Raw genomic sequence first — 13658 nt, forward strand, 5'->3', positions numbered from 1 at the left:
TAAGCCTGCAGAAGCAGCTTGCTCTACAGCTGTGTCTGTTTATTAGCGTTGCACCTTCTCCCCCAGGCAAGTTTTCACCAATCAGCTTGTGAGAAGAGAGCATTTTTAGGAGCTGTAATCAGCTCCAGTTTGGGCCCTTCCTGTTTCTTGGCTGGCCATAATCCCCTTCCTTGCTTCTTGGATGCATGGATATAGATAAACTGTTATCCTATAGTTATCCATTAGGGTGTTTCCTGCATTATCTTCTAAAACTTTTTGATATTGGCTACTCTCAGAGAGAATACTGGACTCGACGGACAATTCGTATGTAGTTCCCAACACGACATTTAGAAGCAATGCTCCCTCAGAAGCAGCCTTCTTTTCTCCCTTGTTTTCTTTTGCCTTTTCTTCCTCTTTCTGTCATCACCTATGATTATATATCAAATTTAGATAGCAAGTTCCTCAGAGCAGGAGCTTCTCCTCTCTATATAAAGGGTTAATTCTTAGACCATGTATTTTCCTAGCCACATAAACAGTGTTTAGAATATCGGCAGCCTTCAGGGGGTTACAGTCAGCAGAAATATAACAAAACAGTGCTAAATGAGACATGCTGGTAGTAAAAGATGGTAACTGCCATACAGTTTAGTTGTTTTCCAAAGATTTACAGAGGTGTGTGTTTGGAGGGAGAGGGAGCGGGATAAGGGTTCATGTGGTCTTAATGATGTACTGCAGAGTTTCTCAACTGCCCTGTAGAATGCTAGCTTCTGAAACAAGCTCCCAGAACTAACCCAGTCCAAAAGCAATTTGCCTACAGCCTGCATCAGGATTCTTTGCCCTAGCAATAGAACAGTATTTTTAAAAGCCAGGATGAGAATAGAACAGTCTTGCAACAGTTTGTATTTGGACATTAAAATAATGTTCAACTGTTGGGGTGGGGCAAAGGGGTGCATTTCATTCTTACCCTCCACCACTGATTGTACCTTCATCCCCACGTAGCTTGCCCACAAAAAGCAGGTGCTAAAACAAATTAAGCAGGAGACAAACCAAAGGGAAAATGTCATTGGCAGGGAAAGCCAGCCTATGCCACAGGAAGCCTCGCTAAGTGCAAATGTGGTCACTACAGCGCTAATGTTGTGAATGGTTTTGTGATGCCTGCACCATGCACTGCCTTCCCATGGGGTTGGGAGAGAAATCATGTTCTCTCCTGATGCTCTGCTTTGACTAGCTTTGAATACAGCCCAATGCACCACTATACTCCTGCTTAACATGAACTGTTTTGAAAGTCTGTCTGTATTACTAGATTAGCTGGGCAAGTGCTATATGAGGGGCCTGGTATCTAGTGGTTAGGGCAGGGAACTTGGAGTCCTGGGTGGTGGATTCTAATGCCTGATTTATTATTTGTCACTGAGTAAAAGTAAACTGCAAAGTTTTTTTTAAAATCCCCAACATTATTTTGGAAGGTACCAGAAGACGACAAAAGTCTATAGCCACTCCTTAAAAAAATAAGGATTTGCAATTTCAAGACAATTAGCATCCCAATGATAATAGTTAGCATCAAGAGCACAGATCCTTAAGACCTTGTAATAGCTGAACTTTAGCCAACCCAATTTCTCTTCCAGGGAAAGGAAGTGCTAAGAGAAGTTCCATAGATAAGGTGTAAGAGCTTCCTTCCATTCTAAACCCTCATACTTTGAGAGGATCAAAAGTTTTTTGACTATATCTTTTTCAGTAGAAAAATGCCATTTCAATGAAACTGATTTTTTTTTGCAGAAACTGTTTCACTCCAATGGAGAATTAAAATAAAATTTTAAACCTTGATATGTTTTGTAAAGCAGAATTGCTGATTTCCAGCCAGCCCTACTTGCTTTCCTTCCCCAAGCATCTAATTATGTTCATCACAAATGCAGGTAGTTTAGATTTTGATTTAAGTCCCATCCTTCACCAAGTCAAACTGCAATAACTAGTCTCCTAAACACAGCAACAAAGGCAAAGTATTTCACACAACAAAAATGTAGCAAGAAATAGAGAAAAACTAAGTGAAAGTAAGACAGTAATTTGTGAAAAGTACAGTTGCTTTATGCACAATTCATCAGCAGTCAAGCTGGCTAACTAAAAAGCACCAGAAAAAAGAAAAGGAGTGCTTTTCAACAAATCTAATCTAACAAAGTCTAACAAATTGTTAGTCTCTAAGGTGCCACAAGTCCTCCTTTTCTTTTTGCGGATACAGACTAACGTGGCTGCTACTCTGAAAAGCACCAGGTGTTTATCTCATTAGTACTCTCAGTCAAATGTCTTTTTAAAAAATTTTATTCTCAGTAGTCACAAGTTGTAACCCAGTTTGATAGTTCAGGGAACACTGGGACTGTGATAAAATATATATATATATATATTCATATTCATTCCCAAACAAAAAATATGTCAAGGTGGAGAACACACTTCAGTAATTTAGGGTAAAATACATCACAGGGATATTACAATTATCCCCAAACCAAGTGTTATAAATCCAGAAAATTCAGAGAGAAGGTTAAATTGGAAAGAAATACAAACAAACATGTTAAGAGTGGGACGTATACAGTGAGAAAACCCATACAACCTTAACTCTGCCCTATAACAACATTATACAAGAACAATATGATTATCATTTAAGCCATTTAGCACTAGTGGGTCCAAGGTTGGCTTAACCTGATTTTTAAAGATACAATTTTCCCCTCCACCACCTCAGGGTCATAATGAAAACCAAGGCAAAGAGAGGTTAAGTGACTTGCAATAGGATACATAGTGAGTCAATAGCAGAGCCAGCCTAACAAAAATGTGGATGAAGCACCAGGGACTAGGGTTTTCCAGGTGCCAAAACAAAGGACTCTTCTTCTTAGAAACCCTCATTCCTGCTAATAATTAGGGATTGCTAAACCTCTTGATTGGCCAACCACTAGTGTACCACGCTTGCGATCATTATCCCCACAGATGGTACGTTTCACTGGGAACTAGAGCCACTTACCTCTGACTGTTGGAAGCCGCCCTTCAGCAAGGCTTGGAGAGGGGAGGAATCCTGTACTGCTGCCACCGCCCAGTCTGTAGCTAGAACACTTTTTCCTCAAGGGCTGTTACTCTGGCACTAGTTGTTAAAATTCACTCAGCACAGGTGGGGAGGTGAGATGTCCTCTGATTTTCAGCCCTATGGGTGCAGCTACATTGCAATAAAGGATCTGTGGCACAGCTGTGACCAATGTTCCCTATAACTTTTGGACTGGCCTGGATTCGCTGACCTGGGCTCTCAGGCCTTGGGCTGTGGGACTATAAAATTGAAGTTTGAGCTTGGACTGGAGCCTGGGCTCCAAGCCCCAACAAGGAGGGGAGGGTCTCAGCTCAGCTCAGCTCCTGGTCTCCAGCCTGAGCCCGAACACCTACACTGCAATTTTCAGCCTTGCAGCCTGAACCAGGGTCAGCTAACCCAGTTTCTGAGACTCAGGACCACTGGGTGTTTTTATTGCAATGTAGACACACCATGTGGTGTCACTTCTCCGATATACACAGGGCAACTTTTCTAAAAATCAGGCATTTCCATGCAGGTCGGCGCATGAAGAGTAGCAATCCACGGGCTGTGTGATGGCTCTTTTGAAGTCTGATCGTATGCTTCCAAGGGTACTCCAGAGAATACAGAAATGCCTGAGATTTTAATTGAGTTTAATGTGAAATTAGTATAAGGTTCACTTGGGAAGATCTTGTGATAAAGCGATTCCGATTAACTTATTGGCTTGGAGGGGAGGGTGGAGGTGGGCCAGTACTGGGCTGGGTATGTGTTGCTTCTGATAGCACTGAATTTGTCAGGCTCTGGACACTTGAGAGTCAAGACACATGAATGTGCTTTCAGGACCCAAGGGACTAGCACAGTCTCTGTTGTCAAGTGGTGTTTGCAACAGATTTCAGGTAGGTTGTGCAGGATGCCAACCCCGCCTCAAAGGAAGGCTCTAGGAGGGGACTGCTAGTGGACTTCTGCTGAGTTCTAAATGCACCTCCCTCTTCAGATCATGGCCTCACCCAATGAGGGAAGTTTGGTTTTACTTTCTCCTCCCCTAATTTCCCAAATGTCATTTGTTAAAGGCCAAGTTTAACAACCCATTTTCAGGGCCTGCTAGGACAGGGAAGCACCTGGAGCAATCCACGCGTAGTTATTTAAGAAGGCCCTTATCTGGCTGATAAAGAATAGCAAGGAAAGTCCTTGTGGCTAACACATACCAGCTTAATATTCTCTTCCACATTCAGAAGGTTTTCCTCTGGGATGCCAGACTTCACTCTCATATTAGAGACAGGCCGTGGGATTCCTGGAGGGGAATAGTATCAGCAGGGGCTCTCATGGATTAACTGAAGGTGTGGAGATGGCCATGTACACATGTGTGTTATTGCAAATGGGATTTTGCCTTTTTAGAAAAAAACAAATCCCAACATCTCCTTTTGTTCTTCCTAGCCTCTCTCTATCCCCTATGTTCAGCCACTTACCCTACTCCGTCAGCTCCCTTTTCCCCTGGACATTCCTGCCAGATCTTGTGATAAAATGATTCTGATTAACTTATTGGATTTGAGGGGACTCTTGCCCTATTTCACTTGTTCCCACTTGTTGGGATACTAACAAGAAAAGAGGGTCATATTTAGGATCTATGATACTTTAATCAATAACAAAGTACTATACATTTCCTGGGAATTAATGACCAATTATGGAACAAGACATTAATAGTAGCCAGCTGGGAAGCCGCAGGAAATACACTACACTGTTATGAATCACAGCTTATAAAAAAGACTCCCACCATTTTTATAGTTTACCATTATGATAAATGTTCTGGCAGGGACGAGGGGATTTGGGAGAGGAAAGATATTTTATGTTGTTCTTAAACACATCTTGTCAACTTCCAGCATTCAATGTGGCTGAGCTAGCCAGACGGTTCCAGGTGAATGATGTATTTGTTTTGTTCACCGGTTTTAAGTATCACTTTCCAGCCAGTAATTCAACAGCGTGTTACAGCTTCAAATAAATTACCCGCCCCACCCAAAAAGAACAAATGTAAAATAATGATTTCTTCATCTAATTAATGTTACAAGTTACTTTGCCATTAAAGTAACTGCTAGCCTGTTTTCGCCACCACCCACCACAAAGTTTATTGGTTAAAAAAAATCTTAGTTGATGATGTATCACTAGAAAACTGATCTTGAGTATTAATCTTCTCTTATCTGTCGTCCAAACAGACTAAATAAAATTAAACTGGGGACTATGTGAACTTGTCTTTGGTGGGATGAAAAGAGGGGGAAATGATTATTTTAATAGTTTCTACTCAAGAAACCCAACCTCTGGTGACGGGAGAATGACCTTTTAAAATATATTTCACAAGAGGTCTGCAAAGCTACGTGTAAACATTCAGAAGTGATTAATGATTGAGACTATTTTAAGGAGCCTAATTTTGATACAGCAGGTGCTTGGCAATTTCTGAAACTCAGGCCCCTTTAAGGTGTTTAAAGTTAGACACTCAAAATCATTAGTAATTTCAAAATCTTGGCATTACTGTACAGAGGAAAAAGAAAAGGAGTACTTGTGGCACCTTAGAGACTAACAAATTTATTTGAGCATAAGCTTTCGTGAGCTACAGCTCGAAAGCTTATGCTCAAATAAATGTTAGTCTCTAAGGTGCCACAAGTACTCCTTTTCTTTTTGCAAATACAGACTAACATGGCTGCTACTCTGAAACCTGTACAGAGGAAGTTGATTCTTGTGATCTTCCTGCTTTGCAAAATTCCTGTTTCACTCAGATTTAAAAACCAACAAAACTTAAACACACGATATAACAGACAAATGAGTTAACAGCATGCTGAGCCCCATGTTAAACTATTTTACAATTGTTTGAGGATAGCTTGGCATTTGCAACTGATTTTCAACACAGCCCAATGAATGTTTACTCTGTCATAATATAAAATAGCATCCATTATTGTCATCACGTAAAACAGGAAGCCATACAGTAGCATCTGTGAAAAGACCAGAGTCCTGCATGTTTCTACTTTGATTCCAAATATGGACACTTAGAATCTCCTACTTTCACCCCTTAAATAGGAAAGGTACTTGGCAAAGGGTTCGTATTAAGCACCCAAGCAATAAGCACGGGAGGGTGCAGTGTGAGCATCTGACATACTCCGACAGTGCAGATGAATAGGAAATTCCATTCTGCAGCATCATTCACCTTAAAAGGGCAGTGGTTAGCCAGGAATTTTGCACAGATGCTGTTAGTAGCCACACAGAACCCTCAAGAAGAGTGGGCAAGTTAAAGGACAAATAATAACTGGGCATGGTAAGAATTCAGGCCAAAGAGATTCCCTTGAAATACAATACTGTAATCAGCTCTCATAGCAATATTTTCCATGCATTGCACGTGCTGATTGAGTTACTGTATTCATGCTGCAAATTTTGACTTGATTTTTCTGGGGTGGGGAAGAGGGGTCATTTTTGCTGTTGAAAAGACAAAAAAAATAAATCTACAAACATCAAAGCACTGTGGGCCTTGCAATTAAGCACATGAAGGAAAACAGAGGTCAATTTTTTTCCATAGTGTTTAAGACCAGAAGGGACCCCCCTCCCCTGATCATTTAGTCTGACTTCTTGTATATCACAGGCCCCCAACACTGCCCAATACCTGCATGCTAAACCCAACAACCGAAATGAGACCCATAGAAGATTAGACTAATGTATAACACAGGGAGACAATAGGAGAGACCAAGGAGTACCAAGACTCGAGGCCCCTGCAGTGGCAGGGACAGGGAAATGCTTCAATGAGATACACCCAGCTTTCCTGAGCCCTTTGAACTGGATTGTGATGACCTTCAGGTGAGACGATGGGTTGGGGGAGGAGAGGGGGAGAATCGCATTTGAAAATCTGTTAGTTGGAAAATGGATCTCATTTGAATCCATCGATATCTGGATAAACATTTTACAATATAATTATTTGACATCATTAACATTGAGGTTTGCACTGGCCACTTTGAGCAGAATTAAAAATGGACCATTTTTACGCAAATGAGTCTATCAAGGGCTGTTGTCTCTCTGAATTGGCCATGTGCAAACAAAAATGGTTTTGTGGACTCTGAGCAATGCCTCCTGAAGAGCTAATATTCAAATGGGAGGGCAAATAAGATCATTACAGGTTGAACCTCGCTAGTCTGGCACCCTCGGGACTGGACCGGCAGTTGATTGGCAGAGCAAACCAGTATCTTACTCATTTGGAGTCCTGTACGGTGCTTTTGTGCACCCAAACTTACCATCAAAGTGCACAAAAGGCAGCAGGAGCAGGCTGTTAGTAAAGCCAATCTGCTTTTTAAACAAATCTGAGGCATTTGGCTGGATAATCAAGGTAATTACCTAGTGTTTGACTGGGAGGGATGGGGGGAGCTGTAGCCTCATCTTCTCTTAGGACCTTCTTTTCCCCTCACTATCTACACAGGACGCAGCATTCATGCATATTTGCAGTGCAAAGAAAGTGACTGGGCAGAAGAGAAACCCAGTTCCAATCTGGGAGCTGTTGGACATTCTTACAGGAAATCACATTTTCAATTCTATAGGTACCATGTGTACCCCAACCTCCTGAGAGTTATTTTAGCTAGGAAATGTGACTAAGGCCTTATCTATACACTGGTTTTGTACCAGGGTAACTACTTCAGTTAGGGTGTGATTTTCCTACCATAGTAGTGGAATCAGTATAATCCTGAGCACAGTTATCTTGTTAGAAAGGAAAAGCAGTACTTGTGGCACCTTAGAGACTAACAAATTTATTAGAGCATAAGCTTTCGTGAGCTACAGCTCACTTCATCGGATGCATTTGGTGGAAAAAACAGAGGAGAGATTTATATACACACACAGAGAACAGTTAGCGTATGGAGGATGGATTGTACTGCTTTAAGTATACTGTGACAGGGTCAGGCCAGATGTCTACAGGAGAGTGATCGTATTGGAATCCGGAAAGTGGGTGGGCAAAGCCTGTCCACTGCTAAAGAATCCCCCCCAGCCTAAGAGGGGGAACAACAGAACTGGACACCAGATAAATACAGGGGACAACTAATGAAACAACAGGGACAGGAGTGTGGTCAAAGGGTCAAACAAAGGGAACTGGACGGGGACACCGAGCAGAGAATCCCAGACAGCACCCACTGCTCCTCAAAGGCATCAAGGGAGTCAGTGGATGCCACCCAGAGAAACTCTGCCCAGATACGTGAACGGATGGAGGATCGGAAATAGGCCCCACAGTCACAGGAGACTCCATTGGCCAACCTCCTCACTCTGGTTTTATAGATGGCCATTTAACCAGGGCCAGGAGGAGGTTGACCAGGAGATCCCATGACTTTGTGGGGCCACGGATAGGGAGTTCCAAAAGGTCCCGGACCAGATATAGATTGTCAAAGATGCTGCGGCCCAGGACGGTGTAGGTCTGGTCTGGGTGGACCACGTCCACCAGCACGGACTCTAGCCGCAGCGAGATGGCTTTTGCTACAACTTTGTAGTCCATGCTGAGGAGTGAGACAGGATGCCAATTTCGTAAATTGCGGAGGTCCCACTTCTTCAACAATAAGGCGAGCATGGCTCGCCTGCACGAAAGAGGGAGGATCCCGCTCTACAAAGACTCGGCTCAGACGGTGACTAGGTCTGGGCCGAGGATGACCCAAAACACACTGTAGAACTCCACGGTCAGCCCATCCATGCCCGGAGATTTATTGGTGGGCATGTGACGGAGGGCTTCCGAGAACTCGGCCAGAGTGAGAGGCAGCTCTAGCCGCTCTGTCGCCCATGCTGACTGTAGGAAGCTCCTCCCAGGGCACTCTGTAAGCGTTAGGATCAGTCGGATCCGGCAAGAAAAGGCTTGCATAGAAGGCTCTCGCCCTTCCGCACATCTCCACTGGATCTGTGAGGGGGGGTGCCATCTTCTGCCAGAAGGTAGGTGACGTGTTTCTTGGCCCTCTTCTTTTTCTCCAGGGCGTAGAAGAAGTGGGAGCCACGATCCATCTGGCGGGGAAGGAGGCGGATGCGGGATCGAACAAAGGTATCCTGGGCCTGATGGTCCTCGAGGGCCCGGAGCTCCTCCTGCTTCTCCCAGCATGCTCCACAGCGGGGCAGATCCTCGGGGCTGGTGGCCAGATGCCTCTCCAGCTCTAAGACCTCCTGTTCCAACTGCTCTATCGCCGCATCCCTCCGTCGGCTGGGGCCCCGGGTGTAGTCATGGCAGAAGAGCTGGGCGCGCAACTTCCCTACGTCCCACCACTGCTGCGCCGAGGGAAAGGCTTGCCGCTGCCCTTGCCAGGCCAGCCAGAACTCCCAGAAGGAAGTCACGAAGCCCACATCCTCCAACAAGCTGTTGTTGAAATGCCAATAGGCTGGCCCCGGCCTCTCCACGCAGAGGGAAGCCATCACGGTGGCTAAATGATGGTCAGAAAATGGGGCTGGCCGGATGCTGGAGGAGTGGGCTTGTGAAAGGTGGAAGCATGATAAATAAATGCGGTCCAACCAGGAGTGGCGTGACCGATGGACCTCCACGCAGACAAAGGTGAACGTGGAAATGTCATCCGGGTGGTGGTCACGCCAGACATCCACCAGGGAGTAGTGTTTGACTATCTCCTGGAGGATGTCCGCAGCAGCCAGGCACTGCTCGGTCCCCGAGTGGTCCTGCTTCTTGTGTGTGGTGTTAAAGTCCCCACCCAGGACCAGGCACTCATGAGGATCCAAGGTGCCGAGGACGACTGACGTCTGCTGATAGAATTGCAGCTGCACCAGGCCCGATGTCAGGGCATAGACGTTAATGAGGTTGACCATGAGCCCCTCCATACGGACCCGGTGGTGCAGCAGGCAGCCCGGCACAGCCTCAGTGACCCCCAGCACCTCGGGCCGTAGGTCGGGGGAGAACAGGGTTGCCACTCCAGCCGTACGAACTGTGAGATGGCTAAAGTAGACCCTGTCCCCCCAATCCAGCCACTAGCTGTCTTCAGTGGCCAGATCCGTATGGAAGAAGAGCACCTGCGACCTGCGGAGACCCATCCTACAGCCCCTGGTGTTCAATGTTGCAAAGATAAGCGGTGCCATGAGGAGGGGATCCTTGCTGGCAGGGTCACTCGCCGCCCCCATTGGGCCACGCAGAAAACTATGACCTACCCCATGCCCGTAGGTGAGCAACGAGTCACGGAAGCTGCGGACCTGCTGGTAGGCCGTGGTGGCCTGCTTCCCGGTCCTTTTACCCTCCCCCATAAGGGCGCTTGTGGCCCGGAGGATCTGATGAAAGTCCCCCCATTGCTGGAGGGCAAGCTGTACCTTGTTGCAGGAGCCACAGACATCTTCTAAAAACTCCCACAACTCCTTTCGGCAGCGCGTGGGGGGGTGGGGTTACTGTCTCCTGGTCATCCCCTGATGGGGCCTGTGTGGTACAGCCCCGTGGCCCACCGAGATGGGCAGGCAGGATGCGGACCCCCGACGGTGCGCCCAATGGGCTGGCACCACACGGCCTGCCTCAAACCCTGGGGCAATAAGGTGCAGCGGAGGGAAGGTAGCAGCCCCTAGTGGGTTGGGGCAGGGAAACACAAAGGCTACTCCCTGAGGTTCGTCGGCTGGAAAAGGGAAGGAGACAGCCCCAGGGGTGGCAATAACATTGTGGGAGGTGGACGGGATAGGGACAGGGTCAGCATCAAGGGCAGGGCCGGGATCAGGGACAGGGGTAGGGGTGAGATTCTGGGCTTCAGGAGCCAAGTAGCTGGATGGTGGCACCTCCCGATCATGTTCAAGGATTGAGGGGATGGGGAGGGGGCTCTCAGCGATGCTGGGCGCAGGCTTTATGGTGGATTTGGCAGCCACGGCATCAGGATGTGGACTATCTTCTGTAGGGCCCCCGCCCGGGAAGGAGGTCGATTGCTCCACCCCAACAAGGGATGCCCCTGGTGGCTCAGATCCCGGCTGCGTGGCACTGGCCATCGCCTCAACAGGCTCGGCAGCCATCAGCAGGGTGCCTTCTGTACTGGGTTGATGGAGGAGTCCGGGGCTCCTTGGAGGTGGGAGCGGAAGCAACGGTTCGGGGGAGGGAGCATGGGGAAAGGGGGGCTGGAGTGAGGGCGCCCAGATCAAGGCCCGCTGTCAAAGGGTTGTCCTCCCCCTGGGTGACCGGGGTCAGATCTAGGGCCTCGATCTCCTAGTATATGGAGGGGAGATTGCTTTTCACCACCCCGTGGTTCTCCCCACCGGCACCCGATGCAATGGTCGCCTCGGGGCTCACAGAGGCTTCAGAAGGTACCAGGGCAGAAGGGGCTCCCTCGGGGCCTCATGGGGGAGGGATTCCCATGGAGGGGAGATACTGCCTTCCAGTGCTGCCACGTCTTCCCCAGCCGGCACTGGTGGATGGAACACACCCGTGGGTAAAGGGGAAGGCTCAGCATCGGTGCCTCCCTTCCAGGTCTTCCGGGGGGCCTCTGCATCAGATGGAAGGAGTCCTCCATGGCATCATCTGGGGGCTGGCTAGCAGGGGTCATGTCAGGGGGCAGGGGTGATGGCTCAGGGACTCGAGGGGGTAACGGTGGGGCAGCACAAGGGAGGAAAGATTCCCCTTGGGGCGGGCCCTCTCCCATGCCTGGCCGTGTCCCTGCCGCACCCTCCTCCACAGGCCCCACCAGATTGCAAGCAGTGGGGGCGGGGCTCTCCCGCTTGTCTAGGCATAGGTGGGAGGTGCCCCTTGGGCCCAAGTGGGAGCAATGGTAGACTGGGAAGGAGGAGGGATGGTTTCGGGTGCCAGGCAGCCAGGGGTGCCGGCGATGATGGGGCCGGTGCCCTGCTGGGGCTCAGGGGTCCCGGATGCCCCTCCTTGCTGGGCCAAGGGGCAGTCCCTCCGGATGTGCCCCATTGCGAGGCAAAGGTAGCACCGGGCCTCCCCCGTACAGTAGTGTACCTGGTAATGGGCCCCCTGGTAGGGGACCAAGAATGACCCCTCCAGCGCCTCTCCACCACATGCTGCCGGCGGCAGTTGAAGCTGCACCTCCCCGCGGAACGAGAGGATGTGACGGAGGGTGGGGTCTTTGCAGCCCTGTGGGAGAGAGCTGACCATGGAGATGGGTTTTCCCCAGGATAGAGAGGGCAGGTAACAGGGCGTCATTGGGGAGAAAGGGAGGGACGGAGGTCAGGACCAGGCAGACGTCCTCTAGTGGCTTTAGGGGGACGAACACGCCCCTCCCCCCCGCCAGGCCCTTCTCCACCGCCTCCTGGGTGGCGGCCTCCGATGCTAGGAAGAACACAACCTTTCCGTACATTTTGGAGGTCGCCACAATGGCCGAGGGCCCCATCACCCTCGCCAAAGCCTGCACTTAGGTCTCCATGTGGGGCAAGGCGGGCACCAGGAAGCAACGGATGCCATGCTTCCTGGTCAAGGTCGGGAAGGGGCCCCAGCAGCTATAGATGGTAGAGGAGATGATGGGTGGGGGAGGTGCTACCACCAGGGTGTACACCCTGGGGGCTGGGGTAGGGACACCCGCAGAGCTGGTGGAGGGAACAGCAGTGAGGGACGCCATGGCTGGTGGTGGGGCCATGGCAGTGGGGGCAGCCCCTGCCATGGAGGGCTTGGTCTTTTTTGCGGGCCCTTCCCCTTCTTTTTTCCCTGGCCCTTCCCGCTGGCTGGGGGGGCTTCCCCAGGGTCAGAGGGCCGTGGCAGCAGCAGAGGTTGTTCCGGTGCTGGTCGCTGCCAGTGCCCCAGTGGAGGCAGTAGGAGGTGGTTCAGCTGCAGCAGCAGAGGTAGAGGCTTGGGGGGGCAATGGGGTGGCTTGGGGAGCAGGTGGTGGGGTTTTCTGGAGGGACCCCACTCGTCTCATCCCCCACCATCGTGAGCAGAGAGGGAAGGGGAGACACTAGAAGGAGAAGGGGAAGTAGGTCGACCACTCCTCCCCGCTAGGCTGCAGGCAGGGGAGGAGGGTGCCAAAGGGCGTGGGTTGGACGGGGGGGCAATCAGGGATTAGGGGTCAATGAGCAACACTGGGTGGGATTCCGGCTCCTCTAGCTGCACTAGGGGAGGGAGGAATACAACAGCATTGGGGTGCAGTTAAGAGGGTTTAAACTAAAAAAGGGGAGTGGCACAAGCACATGGGAGGGGGCATGGGTGCACGGAGCAAGGGGCTAAGCGGGCTGGAGTTAGGTCAGGGAAAGCAAGGGGCTAGCTTTAGAGACTGGGGCGGGGCAAACAAAACAAAAGGCTGCAGAGGGAAATGGGCGGGGCAGGCAAACAAACTGAAGCTAGTAAGGGGGGCTGTAGTAAAAGAGGGGGAAGGCTGCAAGGAGCAAATGGGGCAGATAGCAAAAGGCAAAGCTGCGAGGTGGGCAGTCCGGGGGGTGGGGGGGCACGTGTGCCCACATGCGCTTGCACAAAATCTGTTTAGGCTAGCTGCTGCTTCTGGCCCAAAGGGTGGAAATAGGGCATAGCAAACCAAGCAAGCAGCTGAGTCCAGAGGCAAGAGCTGAGGCAGATGGTAAACAGCCAGTGGGGGTGGGGGTGGGGGTGATGGAGGGAGCAATGGTGCTGGGGGTTGAGCGAGACAGAGATGGATTGGGGGGGCAGCTCCATGCCACGCTCTGTGTCCCTACAAACACAGTCAAAACCCCCACCACAAGAGCACAGTTTGAAAGTTACTCAGTTCGAAAG

This window comes from Dermochelys coriacea, chromosome 10, assembly GCF_009764565.3.
Source record: "Dermochelys coriacea isolate rDerCor1 chromosome 10, rDerCor1.pri.v4, whole genome shotgun sequence".
NCBI lineage: Eukaryota > Metazoa > Chordata > Testudines > Dermochelyidae > Dermochelys > Dermochelys coriacea.